A 10,099-nucleotide genomic window follows, 5' to 3' on the forward strand; every position below is an offset into this window, starting at 1 on the left:
GGACTTCACCAAGAAGAGGGCTAAATTACATTCCTGATATAATTTCAACTTGAAACCCTTCATCGTTGGATTGTTTATCATAATACACCTCTTACCCCGAAAAGGCTGGATAATCTTATCTAAGCAGGGTCCAACAAATGAGTTGCTTTTCTGGTTTCCTCCTGTTACTGGAGATTTTTCAGTCTGTGCACTGAGAGCTCAAATAAGAAGCAAAGAGGAGGAAAACTTAAACACTTGGGTTACTATGGTCATGTAAGTCTGTCTCACTGAAGATATTCCTCAATGGGGACCAAGTACATTTTTCAAAAGATTTAGGGATGTTTTTATTAAATAGCCTCCTTCTAAAAATGTTTTGCCATGTGGCTTTAGATCAGTGGTTCTTGACCTTCCTAATGCCGCGACCCTTTAATACAGTTCCTAATGTTGTGGTGACTCCCAACCATACAATTATTCTCGTTGCTACTTCATAACTGTAATTTTGCTACTGTTATGAATCGTAATGTAACTATCTGATATGCAGGATGTATTTTCATTGTTACAAACTGAACATAATTAAAACATAGTGGTTATTCACAAAAACAATATGTAATTATATATTGTGAAATATTTATTTCTAATTACAAACAAATGAAATTTTGTCTTGAAGCATGGTGTAACAAGGGCAACAGTCTTAATATAACAATAGCAAACTACATTACTACATTTTGCAGCACTATGCATAAAAAGCCAACATCAGTGCGAAGGTTGAGATAGCTTCTTTCTCACCAGATCAGAAATTCCTGGGGCAGTATTTGCAAGAGAACAATGAAGTTCACCTTCCACAATAAGTTGACTTCTATATTTATACTTGATAACCAACAAGTTGGAAAACCCTGTTTCACAAAGATATGTTGTTGGAAGTGGAAGAAGGAGGCACAACACAATCTCAGACAGAACAGGTTATGACTGCAAAACTTGATCCAGACTTTTTAACTGGCATTGTAGAGAAATGAAATCTGTTCTCGCTGCATCACTGTCAATAAGTTCAATGAACTCCTCTTGTGCTGTCTCAGGAACATCTTCAACTTTGACTGTGAACGGGCTTCTGGCAAGTGCAAATGGAGTGTCAGGTAGATTTGAAAGTACAATGATATTTCATCTGCAAGCATGTGCAAGTGTTCCTTCACAGAAATTATCATCGTAATCCTTTTGTCTAGTTCAATGGCATCTTCCTCAAAGAAAGCAGGTAAGGTAGGCAATATAGAAATTTTATTTTCATCCATTTTTTGTTTTTTTTTGCCAAAGCTCAAGTTTCGTTTGGAATGATCAGATCTTTTCAGACAAATCAAGGCCTGTTGCATTCGGGCCTTGCAGTGATCAATTTAAGTCATTCAAGAAGGCAAAGACGTCAACCAAGCAAGCTTTTTTCTGCAGTTCACTTTTATCACTGAAAAGTGCTTTGCACTGCGGCCTTACTTTCTGATTAAAAAACAGATTCTGATTAAAAAGCCTTGTGTTCATCACAAGGCTTAAAAACACGTTTTAAAACTTTCCTCTAGACAACCATCTCACTTCAGTGTGAAATAGCAGAGCATTAGTTGGCACATCCAACTCGTTGCACAGTTGTGAAAAGTCGACTGTTTAAAGTGCTCGCCTTTACAAAATTGACAGAACTTATGAAGCTTTTCATTTCTTCTTGTAATTCTGTGGCAGCATCTTCATTGCTAATATTTACCGATGAATCATACAGTGAGTTCTGATGACTTTTGGTGACTCATTCAGTACCAAATGCTGAAATCCAGATCGACACCCTAGCATAGCTGGAACACCATCTGTGCAAACACCACAAACCTTTTCCCCAAAGATCTTTTTTCCCCCCCAAGAAATCTTATGCTCTTTCATAAATGAACCAACTATGTCAAATACATCACATGCAGTAGTTGTCGTTAAAAGAGGTTTGCAAAAAAGAAACATCTTTAAAGTCACCATCATTAATATACCTCACATAAACCAGTAACTGTGAACAATTTTCAATGTCTGTAGACTCATCAAGCTGGATGCTAAATATTGGAAGTGGAGCAGATTTAATTTCCTGGATTACCTGATCAAGAATATCAGCAGAGATGTCATTTATTCTTCAGCGGACATTGTCATTAGATAAGGAAATTGCACCCAATTTCGTAACAAATTCATCTCTGATCATAACTCAAACAATGTCTTTCGCCACTGGCAATAGTAAATCCTCAGAAATAGTGTGAGATTTCATAACTCTGGCAATTCTGAGTGCCACCAAATATGAAGATTCAATGTCTGCTACATTTTGTTTGTGGTGCTTGCCACCAGTATCAAGTCTGGCTTGAGTCCATCAGCTTTGCTTCTACAATAATTGGTATCCTTGCCAGCAGGGTTTGGTTGCTTGCTAACCAAATGGCATTTTAGTTTGTTTGACTTCATAGATACGGCTGATAGAGCTTCACAACAAATAACACATTGCAGTTCCTCAGTTCCTGCTGTAATTATTGAGGTAAAGCCATACTGTAAAAAATCGTCACTGTATTTTCTTTTCTTAACGTTCTTCTCTATACAATCCATTGTCATGGGATGGTTTTCTCATGAAAATAATATATAACAATAGCTTTAATAATACAAAAGATGATACATGGCATAGTTCAGTCAATTCAGTTCATTAAAGTTTCCTATGATTTACCATTCTCTGAGTTGATTTTTACATACCTGTTACTATCACAAGGGGGCAGTATTCACATCAACCACAGCTGAATGTAACAAGACCAATCAGGATCCAGATTAAGTTACCATGGTACAGTTGGGTTTTTGATTTGTTTTGGTAGTAATTCACGATTTTAAAGCACATGATTTTACATTTACCCATTAATTATAATTCATGAAGTGTCAGTTTATCTCCAATACTACTGCTTTCAACACAGTAGCTGCTTTTAACAGAGTAGCTGCTTTCAGCCCAGCTGCTTTCTACACAGTAGCTGCTCTCTGCACATGTGTGACTGGTCCACATAAGTGCATTATGGCGCCAACCCTGTCACATACGCCTGTATTTGTACAGGGTGTATATGATGGTGTTGGCGTGATGATATCGTAATGCCTGGTACTTGTATGTGGGTGTATCTGCATGTGGGCAGACCTGCCTGGAGATGGATAGAGCAGTGTCTCGGCTCCTAAGACCATTGAAAATATATGTTTTTGGATGGTCTTTGGACTAAAGCGGGACACCATTGACCTGGGGGTGGGGGGTGGTTCTTGATTAAAAATTTGGTCTGTATGGATCAAATAGACCGTTCCCTAGCTTGTCGTGCATTCTTTCCAAAAATCGGGATTTTTTAAAAACGTCAAAAATCGGGACTGTCCCGCCAAAAACGGGACGTCTGGTCAGCTTATCTTAGGTGACCCTATGAAATGGTCGTTCGACCCCCAAAGGAGTCGCGGCCATCAGGCTGGCTTTAGATCGATAGATCAAAAATAATTAATTGAACTATATAACTCTAAAAATATTAGGCTGTTGAAAACTCTTCTGATAATCAAATTGACAACTTAATATATTTTCAGAAAGAAAATTAAATGAACGCACGGAACATTTGTTGTAGACAAACAGGACTATAAATTTGTACACAATCTTTTTGAGATTGTTGTTTGACATCATTCAATTTGTTCTGACTCAAAACCTAATAGATAACAGAGCAAAACATTGTCCAGTTCTATGCTATCTTCATAATTTTTGGCATGTTTGACTCTTCTGCTGTGTCTATTGTGTCAATATTTCTTTTTGAAGGTTTCAATATCCTTAGCAAATCATGATGTCCTTTGAACTGAACTATAGTCACCCTCACCCACACTCTGGTTGTATTTCTTCAAATACTCGTCTATGGTAAAATTCAGTCTATTTCCTGCAACATCAGAGTTACCTGATAACCTAAATCCTGAGAGAGAAACATTGTCTATCCAATGATGTATATTCTCATATTCTCCATACTTCTTTGATTTTAGAGGCCATGTTAATTATTGTTTTATTCAGACATTATTTGAACTGAAAATGGATACTTTGCAATCGCTAGCCTCAAAATTCTAAGTCATTCAGTATTAAGTAATATAGATGTATTATTTTTTTAATCCTATCTGCAGGAAATACGGACATTACAATGCTGAAAATGGCTAATTAAAGCAAATAATTCTAACCACGTTCTTGTCACACATTGGCAAGTCACTGGATGCCTAAAACACAGTCAATTGCTTAATGCAAGGGTCCATTTCTGAGCTATCTTCAGAGACGTAGGAGTTGGGCTGTGGGAAGATATCTGGTGCGGGACATCATGGATATGCCTTTGCAGCCCTCACTCTTACTTCTTACCAGTCATCCCAGGGTATTAGAAATCTATACTGCATCCAGTGCCAGGATGTGAATAGACTGCTCTCTTGTTAGTAATGGGTTGCTTATGCCAGGAACATTTCTATTAGTTTTACCCTCCTTCTTATTATATGGTGAGTCTGGTCCAGACTTATTCCTAGTAAGCTCTGAACTAACCAAGGTCAATTGCATGCAAATGAGTGTTCTCTGAACACAACAGAACAGAAAAGGGGAACATGTGAAGAATTCTCTAGTCCATATGAGCTGAAATACCTGAAACTTTGAGAAGTGGTAGTATCAATGCACAATAATTATCTGTATTTGAAGTCCCTCTAGTCAGATTGTTTCATAGGCTGTCCCACTTTATTGGTAATTCTTTAATTGATGGTTACTTAAACTTTTTCTTTTGCTATTCTGGAACAATATTGGATATTTTATCATGTCTTTGATACCGCAGGAGACAGATGTGGTAGACATTCTGGCATCTCCCAATTATATTACTTTACTCTCGGTGCTTCCCATATGCCTGACACACTTCATTGAATTGTACTACTCGATGTCTTACAATGAGATTGGTTCTTATAGTGAATTCTAGATCCTGAAACCAAATAAGGCATGCAGAATGGTCTCTCTGTTCATGATATTGCAGGCTGGAAGGAAGCTTTGGAGGAATCTACAGATCCTGCTAGAATTTTCTGCCCAATTTGCAGAAATTGCAGATTGTCTTTTCCAGCTATGCGCAATGCTTATCCCTGTTTACAGAGGGAACAACCACTGACTAACAAATGCCTTAGATGAGTACACGACAATTGCTGGTTCAGTCATTATATATGACTTCCCAGAGTTATATGAGGAGGTCCCCAAAGAAAATGAATTTTCCCCCAAAGTTATGTATTTCTTTATTTTTACAAAAACAACCCTTATTACCTTAAAGGATTCCCCAGTACACTTAATGCATTTGTCAAATCTGTGATTCCATTCTTGAAAACAGTTTTCAAATTCATCTGTTGGGATGGCTGACAGCACCTCCCTTGTGTTTCCTTCACCTCTTCTACATCATCCAATCTCTGTCTATTCATGTCCCTCTTTATTCGCAGAAAGACAAAGAAGTTGCACGAGCAAGGTCATGTGAGTAAGGTGCGCAGGGCAAGACAGCAATGCTATTTTTTTTTTTCCTGAAAACTGGTGCACATGAGCAGGGGCACTGTCGTGATGGAAAAACCAGTCCCCCATCTGCCAAAAGCAGGTCTTTTTTGTCGCACAGTGTTACGCAATCTTTTCAGAACCTCTAAATAGAAAGTCTGATCAACAGTCTGACCTGGTGGAATGAACTCCAATGCACTACTCTCCTCACATCCCATCCGGTTTGGGAGGGGAAGGGGGTTAACCCTTGTTTAGAGGATTATATCTCTTGAACTATAATAGGGAAATTATATCTCTTTGAAGTCAAAAGATTCAAGCCATTTTCAAATTTTCCAGGACTCCTTTCCAATCCCTCACATCAATCATCCTGATGCAAAGGAACCATTTCCTGGGCAGAGTAGTCATGGCAGTATCTACTCATATATTGGCCCAATGGGGAACATGAAACTTCTGTTAAGAGTGGCATTATAATTTTGGTATGGTTAAATGTTAAGGTCAAACAATATGATGAACCTCATGCCATTGAACTGTAATTGTGAAGATTGTTAAAATGTAACATATTTAATTGCATACCTTATATACTTGAGTATAAGCCAACCCGAACATCGGCCAAGGCACCTAATCTTAACCACAAAAACTGCATTTAAAAATGTGCTGAAAAACTCGGCCTATACATCAGTATATATGGTATATACTTACCACAGTTTATTAAAAAAGCAAACAAACAAAAGTTCACAATTATAGGCATTATCTTGGTTTGGGGTTATGGTTAATTAAACATTTATTGACTGAGACTATCTGGACTTCTAGGAAGATGGTGGCCATGTAGAATTACTTGCTTTGTGCTACCATTGTGACACAAGAAACAAAGAGGTAAAGAAGCCAACCTTGGGAAACAGGGTGCCAGAACTAGAATCCCAGTATCCTAAGGTTCATGGTTCAGATCTCCCCTTCTGGTTTTCCCCAGTTATTCAAGAGCTCACTGCGGCACTTTAACTTTACCAGGCCAGGCCACAGGCTTTCCCCACTCCCCACCAGAACCAGAGGGACCATATCTGCTACCCCTACCCCAAGAACAGGTCAAAGCCCTGAGAGCTAACCCTGAGTGCTCACCTTAGTTTTTCCCTCTCTGTGTATCCATTTGTAAGCTTTATCCCTCCCCTGCCAGGACCAGAAGGACGGTGTCAGCCACCCTTTGCCCCCTTCACCCTAGTTCCATACAAAGCTTGCCAGCATTGTGTAATAAAAGATAAGTAGACATGAATCTACTAAAACTAGAAAGTAGCAACAGCTGCCTATTGGAATCCCCTGAGTCATTTTCCCACGACATTCAACTGGCAGAGCACAGAATCCTGGGTGTGCAGAGAGGCTGCCTGGGGGTGAGGGTAGACAGAGTGACAGGGATATTTATAAGGGATGAGTCCTGGGCAGATAAAAACAGAAATAGCTTTGACCCTCTTCCCAGACCAGGAGAACCCAGGGATCCCCCAATAGCTGGGGCAACACAGCCTACCGAGCTTTTCAGGGGTGAATCGACAGGGCCTCTGAGAGCTGGCATAGTGGAGAACCCAGACCACGTGAGCCCCAGCCCCACTCAGCAACTCTAACTCCCCTTCCTTGTGGCACAGTGAGGTGTAGCCCCTGATACCATGTGATATAGTTTATTATGCCAGCCTGGCCGATAAATACAAGTAGGATTAACTGAAGGGCAGAGAGATAATGGCTCGGTGACATCCAGCTAGCACGTCGCATACGTGGAGAGCGTGCTTAAGAATCCACTATGATGGGAAACATTTCATTCTTTTTAAAAAAAAAAAGATTCTCTTCCTGTTACTGGTAGTTCTGAACGTTAGGTTTTTCGTTTTTGTTTTTCCCATGGGGTCAAAAGGTACCTAAGCATATGATTGCGAATGGAAAAAATAGGGGACAGAAATCAGGTATTGGCAGTTTTTCATTTTCATTTGTGTGTGAATTTTTAATATAATGTGGGGACATAAAGCATTAATGCAAGTCAAGATGTTTCAGTGAACGCGTTTCAACAGTTCAACTTTATAACAATCATAAATAAACCTGTTAAATTTTTCTGGACAATGCCAGCATTTGGATTTTTTAAAAACAAGTAAATTTCTTATTGACAGCAACTAAATGGTGTTTGTAGCATTTTTATCATACGGTAGATTCCATCCATTCACTATACTTTTCTAACTACGTTGTCCTACATGCGCAAGTACGTTTTTAATGTTGTCTGTCTTCTGTGCTGTTCCTGTAAGTTTGCTATTAAAATGCATTTACAAAGGGCAGCTTCTACTAGTAGCTAGTTTTACCAGGTTAGGCTGGGCACAGAGTCCTAGGAACCTAGAAGGTGCTAACGGCCTACATATTTAACTGGTTAGTACACCAAGTCTCTCAAATAAGACACTGGCTCATTGAGTAAGCCGTTGCTTTATTCCATCCTCCTAGGCTACCTAGGGAAGTGACAGGAATAGACCTCATCCCGCCACCCCCACTTGGCCATCACCACTAGCCGGAAAGAGCAAACCCCATGCCCTCAGACCCGATTCTCCAAGGGCTATTCTCTCAAGATAATTAACTTAAATCACAAGAATATAGGTCTTGCAGTCATTTCCAATAAAAATAAGTAGATAGATAGATAGATGGATAAATAGTCCCCTAGCCTGAATATCAACCACTACTATAAGAAGAAACATCAGCTAAACAAATCTTGGGAACCAATTCCGTGCAAAAGGAGAGAAGGCTACCTACCGGCCATGAACCACACAGCATCTCCCTTTGGTGCACTTCTCAAGAGCCCCTATGAAGGAGGAGACCTCACATTGTCTGGGGTCACTCTTTCAAGAGGGGGAATTGGGAGAGGACCACTCACTTGAGGCTGTACAATATCAAACCATGGGTGGGGCAAATCCATGAGCCCCACAGGAATAGAAGGAGAAGCTTTCTGGAAATTCAAGGCGAGACCAGGGGAGGGGACGATCAACATTATGAAGGAGATGCTGATAGTTCTGTTGAGGAGAATGGTGGATGATTGGGGAGTCCTAACCGCATAGTAGACTCAGGGTAGGGAACCGCATAAACAGGGTAGGGAACCTAGGGGGACAATCGGCTAGATTGTAGGTTCTTTGGTAAACATTACGAATTCATTTCTATCCAACCTTCAGTGGACTAAGATGATCGTAGAAGCTGACCTTGCAGGCAGCATGGCATAATGCAGGGGTTACACCAAAAGAACTTGACAGAGAGGCCATGCTGAATGATCTGCACCCTGCCTCAAAGCCACCTGCACCCTTGGACTGAGGGTGATAGGAAGGGAAAGAGATTTCAGGAATGAAAAGGGAAGGCAGGAAGGGGGAGGGCGCACTAGAACTGACTGTGATTGCACAACTCATTTTAAAGGCGTGTGTTAGACTGGGTAGACTAGAGAAACAAACTCATGGACACACATATGTGTACAAGAAAGAGATTTATATGCAAGAGCAATTGAACATTGAGAAAACATCCAAACCCAGTCCAGTCCAAGGTCTTAAGTCCGATATTAGCCCATATGTCCGACAGCAATCTATAAAGTCCTCTTTGGACTCACGAAACACGTGCAATGGTGCTGAATGTAGAAGATCACAGGCCAGTGGGTAGAAAGTCTTTGGTGGTAGAAGCATCTCAGCACTGGCAGGGGTCTCCACGAGGCCATTCCAGTTCCCAGGGCTGTATCAGGGTAGGTCCATGTAGCATCTCCTCAGGGATGCCTCGCAGGAAGTCAGCCTTGTCAGTAGAGAGTCTCCAAGGGAGTGAACTGAGAGAGATAATGTCTCTCACCCCCAAGAAGGAATAACCAGATTTCTCAGAATCCTCAGGAGAAGGCCCCACACAGAAGTCTCATTGGTTACCTCCAGATTGACAGTCTAGACTCCACTTCTACACTCTTAATCCTCCAATTGACAAATGATTATATATATATCACAGGCGATTTAACCATGGGAGGGGGAGGGGGATGTTCTAAAATTGATGTGGTAATGAGTGTACAATTCTCCTGGATATGATTGAACTATTGAATTTTATGATATGTAAATTATGTGCCAATAAAACTGTTAAAAATGTTATTGACTCCGTTAACTGTATTTCTTTCTTTCTTTCTTATAATGTACTGGTTTACAGAAACAATGTTTCATCTAAATACAATGATTAGAACCTTTGAAGTACTTTGCTTCCTCTTTGCTTTGCTTTTTTGCTAGCTAATTGCATGTTTTCACACTGGAAATTTCTACAAATTTCTATCAATCCTTGGATTTTGCTCATAGTTCAGAGATGAGCATGACAATGCTAGCTGTAAGCATTGAGCAACGGATTTCACAAATTTCATGGAAAAATTCATTATCAATTAATTCAAATTTCCCCCTCATATGTATGGATGAGTAGGGCATTTGAACAAGTAAACATCGATAGGGCTGATCCGTTTGGCCAATTTCATAAATCCCTTGGAGAGTCCATTTTAGTGGTTATTTTCCCTTGAATTGGCCCATTCTATCTGAATTACACTGTATTTGATCTGCCAGTATGGGAGAAATGTAAGAAAACATGTAGCAGGCATCT

Source organism: Echinops telfairi, unplaced genomic scaffold, assembly GCF_000313985.2.
Source record: "Echinops telfairi isolate 266 unplaced genomic scaffold, ASM31398v2 ScPeMD7_15;HRSCAF=58, whole genome shotgun sequence".
Taxonomy (NCBI): domain Eukaryota; kingdom Metazoa; phylum Chordata; class Mammalia; order Afrosoricida; family Tenrecidae; genus Echinops; species Echinops telfairi.